Genomic DNA, 8,637 nt, shown 5'->3' with positions numbered 1-8,637 from the left:
TAGTTACCTGTAATTATTTATCATGTAGTTACCAAGGTGATACTCTACCTTATTATGAAGTTCCCAAAAAGTCATATCATTTTATTTTTGTCCTCTGAACTTAAATACAGATTTTCCCCCATATTACCCAGTGGTTAAAGAGTCAGGCTAATTGGGTGTGAATCTTGGCTCCTGCATTTGGTCCCTTTCTGACTTGGGGGTAGTTAGTTAACTTCTCTAGACCCAGCTTCCACTTTTGTAATATTGAAGATGATATTAATACTCAGATTATAAGGTCGATGTGTTAATAAAATAATAGAAAGCTATGAAATGCTCAGTGTATTTCTCCTGGAACATGCAACAAAAATAATTGCTAACATTTATTATTAATCTTGTCGTCATTTATATATAAACACTCAAAGAATCGCTAATAGAAAATAAAAGAAGAATGGAATTCTGATAGGTTTGAAAAATAAGTTCCTGAACACCAGTGCCCTGCATGATTCTTGTGGGGCTTTGAGTAAATACCTATGGAATAAATAAACGGAGCCAGAGAATTTTTGGTAATGTGGCAATTGGTATGAATTACACGGAAGAACTAAATGAAGCCAGCTGGTGACAAGAGAAGTATGGTGCATAAGGGAGGAGAGGTCTGGGTGGAGGATATGGCTCCAACAGTCACCCAGTTTTAGGTATGCTGAAATATTTCCTGTCATTGAGTATTAATTTTAGTTCTGAGTAAAACTAAAAGTAGTTATATCATCTGGGCTAAAAGTAGATACATAACCATTATCTAATAAAAATAAAACACAATTTCTGGTATAGATTAAGAAAAGTATTAAATGGATCTTGAAAAGCTAAATTGAACAACTTCAACAATATTTTTGACAACACTTTTATAACAAATGCCAAAAACTGCTCATGTGGTGGGCTTTTTGTCTTAAAAATTTAGAGAGAAGGAAATTATGATATTCAAACATAAGTCAATTAATTTTTTTACTTGTGATTCACTTTCTAACTCCTGGATCCAGGAGCAAGGAGGCATAATTCACATTATTTTTCCCTGGCTAGACTTCCAAATACTCTGTTCCTTATTTAAACTCTTTTTAGGGGTGCAGTCGATTGAGCGTCCCCCCCCCAAACTCAATTGAAGCTTAATCTCTACTGTAACTGTTGAGGGTGGGAAATCCTATTATGGTAATTGAAAGGTGGAGCCTTGAAGAGGTGATTGGATTGTAGGACTGTGCCTAGTGAATGGATTGATCCATTCACTGAGTAATAAGTTGATAGATTAATGGTGGTCATGGTGTGGTTCTGGCTTTAAAAGGAGCCAGCTGAGAAGGTTAGCTCTTTCTCTGCCCCACCCTTCTCACCATGTGAGACCCTGCATCACCAAAGTCACCAGCACAGCAGGCCCTCACCATAAGTGTTCCCTGGACTTGGGACTGCCCAGCCACCAAAACTGTAAGTAATAAATATTCTTCATAAATTATCCAGTTCCAGGTATTTTGTTATAAGCAATAGAAATGGACTAATACAAGGGGCAAAGCAGGAATCTTATTTTTTCTGAATCCACGGAGTGCTAGTGTCAGCAGCTGACTTTGTTCACTAATACTAATATTCCTCATGTTGGTTAAGAGGTACTTTAAAGGTATATCAGATAATATTTTGTGTATAATGTTCTATGTTCTCTGTCCAGGCAGATGTATATACAGTCAGTCTTAACATCAAAATTGCACTAAAACTGCAGGTACTCCAATAAAACAATAGAGATTTATAAAGATTTTGGACTGGTAGTGGGTTATATGTTTGTATGGCTTTTCTGAGGATAGTTTTATTTTTATTTTATTTTTATTTGTTTTACTTTATAGGATAACTTCTTTAATTGGTATATATTTCCATTTGAACAGTGGAAGTCCTTAATTGTGCTCACAGAGAGTTTATGGGTCTTGCTGCTTGCAGAGAGGGATAACTCTTTAGAATGATTGCCCTCTGGGAAAAGGAAAGCATAAACAGAGAGATTCTGAGTGATAGAGCGTTACTAAATCAACACATCAATCTCAGGAATAATTGCTGGATTTGTCAGTGAAAAATGTTTATGCCATCTAAGGAAAGCCTTCAGGGATATACTTGTTCTCTCTCCACCAGTCAGTTCTTTTGAGTACTATCTTCACAGGTGGGGACTTTATGTTTTATTTTTATTATAACAGAGAGATTCTGAGTGATAGAGCGTTACTAAATCAACACATCAATCTCAGGAATAATTGTTGGATTTGTCAGTGAAAAATGTTTATGCCATCTAAGGAAAGCCTTCAGGGATATACTTGTTCTCTCTCCACCAGTCAGTTTTTTTGAGTACTATCTTCACAGGTGGGGACTTTATGTTTTATTTTTATTATTTATTTATTTATTTTTATTGTTTATGGGAGGGAGGAAAAGGGGATTCTAGGACAAGGAAAAAATAATCCACGAAGAGTTCCTTACAGTGTTATTATTTTATATCTAACTTGGCTGGTTGGTTACTTCAGAAGCTGACTCTAAACCCTAAACTTCTGTCTAGCTTTTGCCATGTAGAATGATTGTTGTCTTAATCCATTTTGTGCTGCTATCACAGAATATCACAGACTGGGTAGTTTATAAAGAACAGAAATTTATCGGTTCACAGTTCCAGAGCCTGGGAAGTGTAAGGTCCAGGCGTTGGCAGGTTCAGTGTCTAATGAAGCCGTTCTTTTCCTTCACGGTGGCGCCTTGCACGCTGTATCCTCCAGAGGGAGGCACGCTGGATTCTCATGTGGCAGAAGGCGGACGGGCCAACAGGGCCAAAACGGGCTGGACTTGCCCTTTTATAATGGCATTGACCCTCCTAAAAGTCTCACCCTCTAATACCCCCACAACAGCAACCAAATTTCAACATGAGTTTTGGAGGGGAGAAACATTCAAACCATAGCAGTCACATTTTTATAGACATTATCTTTGCATATAGCTAGGATATATAGCAAAATAAAGGATTATTGTCCTTGCTGCTGAATTTAGTATCATGTTTTATTGTTTAGAGACACATAAAGTACTATTTCGAAAACAACCAATAAGTTTTTGGAGACCCACTGAATACCCAGCACTGTGGCAAGTCTTATGTGGGATTCAAAAGCTTAAGATAAAAACAAACCATTTAATCATCAGGCTCAGACTCTGTTCATTAAAATGCAAAGAGAACTGAGTTTTTAAGAGCCTGATAACTCTGGTTTTAAGAGGCATAAAGCACTGCGGATATTGGTATGCAAATTTGAACTTGAACGTGGTCCTAGAAATGAACTTCTATTCATAACTCCCTGTCTTTTCTTTCAGAGACCCTTAGACTATATGACAGGATAAACCATGTGAAAACAAAAATGTGGGGACCATAATCGGGATGTTCTATCCTCAGGATTCTTAACTTCTGAAATGAGAATAACCAAGTAATACAGAAAATTTATTCAGCTTTCATATGTTTGAAGTCATACAGGCATGCATTTTTATCCCAATGTATTTTGTTTTCCATTTAGTAATATTTAAAGCTTATTTTTACAAGTTTTAAGATCTGTAAAGCAGTCAGTACTTGTAGAAGGACAAGACTTCTACGTGGAATCTTTTGCATACATAATCCTGGAGTTTTCTGCTTCAGTGCATTCTTCTCAGATTGATATGTCATGTGTGAAATGCTCAATAATGTCATCAAAGAGATTTATATGTTTATTTATGTTTTATGGATAAGAGACTTAACTACAAGGAATGTAAATGACTTGGCTATAGTGGTTAGCATTCTGCATTTGGAAATAAACAATTCAAATTTTTATCTGAGTCCATTTAAATTTTTTGCTTTTACAACCCTTTGTGATTGAGGACATCTGCTTAACACTGAGGAGACATGATTCCCTCCTCCAACTTTGCATTTTTGGGGTCTACCTTTGCATCTCAATTTTGGCCAACCCTCTCACAACTATGTTCTGAAAATAAATTGGGTGAAAATGTGCAGATAGTTCAGTTAAGCTAATTTCCTGTATTTTACCCGAATCTATTAGTTGGGAAAATTTTTGTAATCCAAATTTAATAATTATCTTTGTATATGAAAATCTAAAAGGTTTTTTATGTAAGTCGTTCCATAGAAAAAATGAAAATTGGTTTTCTTGTTGGACCGTGACATTGATGAGTTAGGAATTTAATATCCATTTCCACTTTTTCATTAATTACCATATAACTATGTTGAATATTTTACTAATCGTTCTAAGTTAAATAATCTTTCAAACTCTTTCCTCAAAAGTAAATTACTTATGAATGAATCTAACCATCTCTTTTACCCTTCACTTAACCTCTTATATCTCAGATGCTTGGTATTCCTTTGGGGAAAGAAAATCAAATTTATATTAGTCTCAGTTCTCTTTTTAATACATTTAATCTTCTTATTAGCCTTGTGACAGCTTCTTAACTTAGTGGTGACACCCTCATTGAACCTGCTGTAGCACTTTTGGCTCCCTCTCCAGGAAGAACAGTGTCTGGCATTATCTCCATCCTTATACCCAAGGAGCATGGAATAGTAACTTTTTCTCAGTTCAGCAAGTATGCTTGGCATTCTGCTGTGCTTTTAGTACATACTGATGAGCAATATGTGCCTTAGATCTTGGGGGGCCAGGAGGAATCGCTGAAGAAATAAGAAAGGCACTGAGCCCAGCCATCCCTTGCGATTCTGCTGCGTAGGGAACTCTGGCCTGAGCCTCAAGCGTATCCCCTTGCTGAGATACTGTGCCTGTCTCCTTGCTTTTTGTGTGCTCCTAAATATGACAGTACAGCAACAGATTTCCATATGAAAAAGGTCCTCCCATAATTATCTCTCTTGATTTATTGGCTAGAACACAATACCAGGGACCTTTCCAGACCCAGATGCATTGCATACATTTTTTTCTTGCCTCTTCTTGCCACTTATTGAGGAGCATCCTACAGATTTCTGTTTTGTTTTCTGTGTGTAATTGTCACCAGCACACTACCTTGTCACCCCAGGCTAGAGCTGGCAATAGCTAAATTGCTCCCAATTCCCACTGCCTCCTTGAGGTTATTCCCAAACTTTTCAAAACACCATCTGATATGATAGTTCCCTGCTTCTGGAAGTACAGTGTTTCCTAACTGACCGTCATGTAAACTTCAGACTCTTTAGCCCAGCTCACATATATCTGGATAAATGGTAAAAGGAGCTTTGTCATGCTGAGGAAATTATCAGTGGCACACTCGGGAGAGTGTGGGGCTGGGAGTGCTGCAGCGCTCCCACCGCAGGTTCGGATCCTATATAGGGATGACTAGTGCACTCACAGTGAGCACGGTGCGGCCAGTCTCAAAAAGGACAAAAAAAAAAAATAATAATAAATAAAAAAATAAAAATAAAGATCATCTTCCTGATATATCATTTTTAATCCATTCAACAAACCCTTATAGAGAATAATTTTATGGGCTATTGCCTATTTGGGGGAGGTACTGGGTATACAAGTGTACTTCAAAAAGTTCATGGAAAGATCCATATTAACTTTTTTTTTTTTTTAAAAAGATGACCGGTAAGGGGATCTTAACCCTTGACTTGGTGTTGTCAGCACCACGCTCAGCCAGTGAGCGAACCGGCCATCCCTATGTGGGATCCGAACCCGGGGCCTTGGTGTTATCAGCACCGCACTCTCCCGAGTGAGCCACGGGCCGGCCCCATATTAACTTTTAATTCTATTTTTCTGTGAACTTTTTGAAGTACCCCTGTGTATAGACAAGTAAGATATAGCATACCCTAAAGAGCTTAGAGTCTAGTAGACAAGAAAGACATGTAAACCAATAATTACAATATAAACCAACTGTATGTGTGTATGTATGAATTGGTGTATGTAGATTTCACTCAGAGAAGGAAGTTGACACATTCCCTGCTAAGTGATTAGTAATCATTAAAGAAGAGATGATTAATTTGGGTCTTGAAGGAGAACTAAGTATCTGCTAGGTGTGATAGACATAAGATTTGAAAGGCCATTCTCAGTAGAGGAATCCGCATGTTTAATGTCAGAGTCTTGAAGTTAAGTGACAAATTTGATGGAATTGAAATCACAGGAGTGGAGGATAGCGGCTTGGGGCGGGGGAGCAGCAGGGACGGGCTTTGGTTCCCTGTTTCCTCAGGAAAGGGGCATTTACTTGCTATGTTAAAGAATATGGAATATAAGATTTTTAAAAATAGGAAAAGTTGGTTCCAAGTGTTTTGTAGAGTGCGAATTGAAGAATTCTATGCAGGTAGATCAGCTTTTTTGAGCAAGAATGAAGTCCAGGATGCTTCTCAGTATTGTGGAGTTTAAGATATTTTTGTGTCAACCCTGATTTTTTGAAGCTTAAGTACATCTACTTTGAGTAAAATTTGTTTTATTTTTTCTAAGAAAAATAAGATATAAGTTAGATTTAAATGCTTTCTTTTTTGGGGGGAGATAAAATAGCTCTTAGAAATTTTGCATTTTGATGAGATGAGTTTAAATGAACCAAATGCAATCAAATGAACAGCCCTTAAAATACACTATGTGTGAAAAATCAAATCAAGAATGCTTAGAGCAAAACATTTAAGGCTTTATTATATTGAAACCATTTGAAAAAATATCCCAAATGATGAACAAATAGAATATGTGATCAGATTTTATAATTTAGAACTTGCTTCTTTCTCTTCCATGAATGTATTTCTTTCTCATTCTTTATACAAGTTTCCTAAATATATTATCCTCAAAGACATCATTTAAAAAATAGTATTGTTATTTTTATTATAAGAAATATTTATATTCTTTGTTTGAATATGTATAAAATGTAAAAAAAAAAAAATTATAAGGAAAATAAATATACGTCCACCATCAGGAGATAGCTACTGTTAAACTTTTGTTGCAGACAATTTTAGCCATGTACATATGTGCACGCACATCCCTTTTTTATAAAACATTTTTAATCAAAATATACATATATAGTATATATATGCATGTGTATATATACACACACACAGTTTTATACGTGTTTTTCATTTAATAACAGATTAATATTTAGGCTTTGGATTGTTAAATAAAATTATAGGAGGCCATTGGTTTGGACTAAGTGTCTGCACTAGGCCCCAACAAACCAGGCTAAAAACTAGAATGGAGTCACTCCTGCTAAGGTCCAAGTCACTTAGATCGTGATCTGACCTTTTGATAAATTAGTAGAAAAAGATAACAGCCAATTTCTCAAACAGGCCAGTTTAAATCTTCAATAGGTATGATAATGAAGTTCCCTCTGCTTTAATCCTTACACAAAAGAGACAGCCTGAAGTAATCTGATGTTAACTAGTCAGTTAATTTTCTATTGTCTGTCTTCCTTTCCCCCACCTTACAAGGAAAGTGACTTTGAAATGACCAATGTGCTTTTTGTTCTTTGTTTCTCCTCTCTTCAGCCTTTTTCTGTCTATAAGATCAATCTCCTCTGCTTGGCTCACTGGAACACCTATTTTGTTTTATGGAATAATGTGCTCCTTGATTCTAGAATCTCAATAAAGCCAATTGAGATCTTTTAACTAAATTTGTTGTAATTTTGTTCTTTGATACTACTTTTAATGGCTAAATATTATTTTATTTATATGTCCAAGTATTTTCTTTGGATAAATCCCTGTGAGTTGAATTGCTGGTTCAAAGAACATTCATATCTAAAATATTGACACACATCAATTACCAAATGGCCTCATTAATGGGTTTTAATGTTCCCATCACCAGTGGCAGCAAGTACATACATTTGCAGACCCTTATCAACACTGGGGGTTAGCTCCCTTTTAATCAGTTTTGACAGTTTTAGAAATCACTAGTTTTAGATGCACTAGGATCTTATTCTTTTCCATGTGATTTGGCTGATTTTCCCCTCTGTTACTGATCATCTTTTTTTTTTTTTTTTAATTTATCTGTTTATATCTGTGGTTATTTTTTATTTGGGTATTTATCTTAAGTTTAACATAACTTTTTATAGATTAAATATACAACTCTATATTTGGTTATGTTATTTTGTGTATTTTTCTACCTGGTCTTTTGTCTGTTAATTTGTGTGTGTGTGTGTGGGGGGGGTTATGTGTGTTTTAGCATACTGAAATTTTAAAGATTTACGTAGTCAAATCTGTATTCATTTTTTTCCATTATGTGTTATGTTTAGGGTCATGCTTAGAAATGAAAGGCATTTATTTTTGGCATTATTCCTTTACCTGGAAGAAAGAAACTGAGACCACAAACTCTTGGCAAATCTTTAGTGACTAAGGTGCCCTGAGGGCCATCATATCCTCTATCTCAATTCTTCTGTTATTCAGAATATACAATAAGGAGTCCCTTTTTTTTTTTTTTTAAGAAAAGAAGTGATTATCTAGGATAGTCTGAGATTCCAAATTCAATCTGAAAGATTAACATTGAGTAATTCCATTTCTGTATCTATAGCTTGACCCTTATTCAAGTTAGTAGTATCCCTAATACAGGGCTGATTGTCTTCTGATGCACAGTATTCTTGCTTATTTTTCAGTGTTTCTAAATCGCAGGCCTTTTGAGATTTGACTTGTATTAATAATTATGTGTAACTCTCCAGGCATTTCTGTGATGATCTAGCCTTCCATTGTATTTTAAGAGT

Source organism: Galeopterus variegatus, unplaced genomic scaffold, assembly GCF_000696425.1.
Source record: "Galeopterus variegatus unplaced genomic scaffold, G_variegatus-3.0.2 Scaffold1441, whole genome shotgun sequence".
Lineage (NCBI taxonomy): Eukaryota > Metazoa > Chordata > Mammalia > Dermoptera > Cynocephalidae > Galeopterus > Galeopterus variegatus.
The sequence above is the reverse complement of the archived record's forward strand: the minus strand, read 5'-3'. Positions refer to the sequence as shown.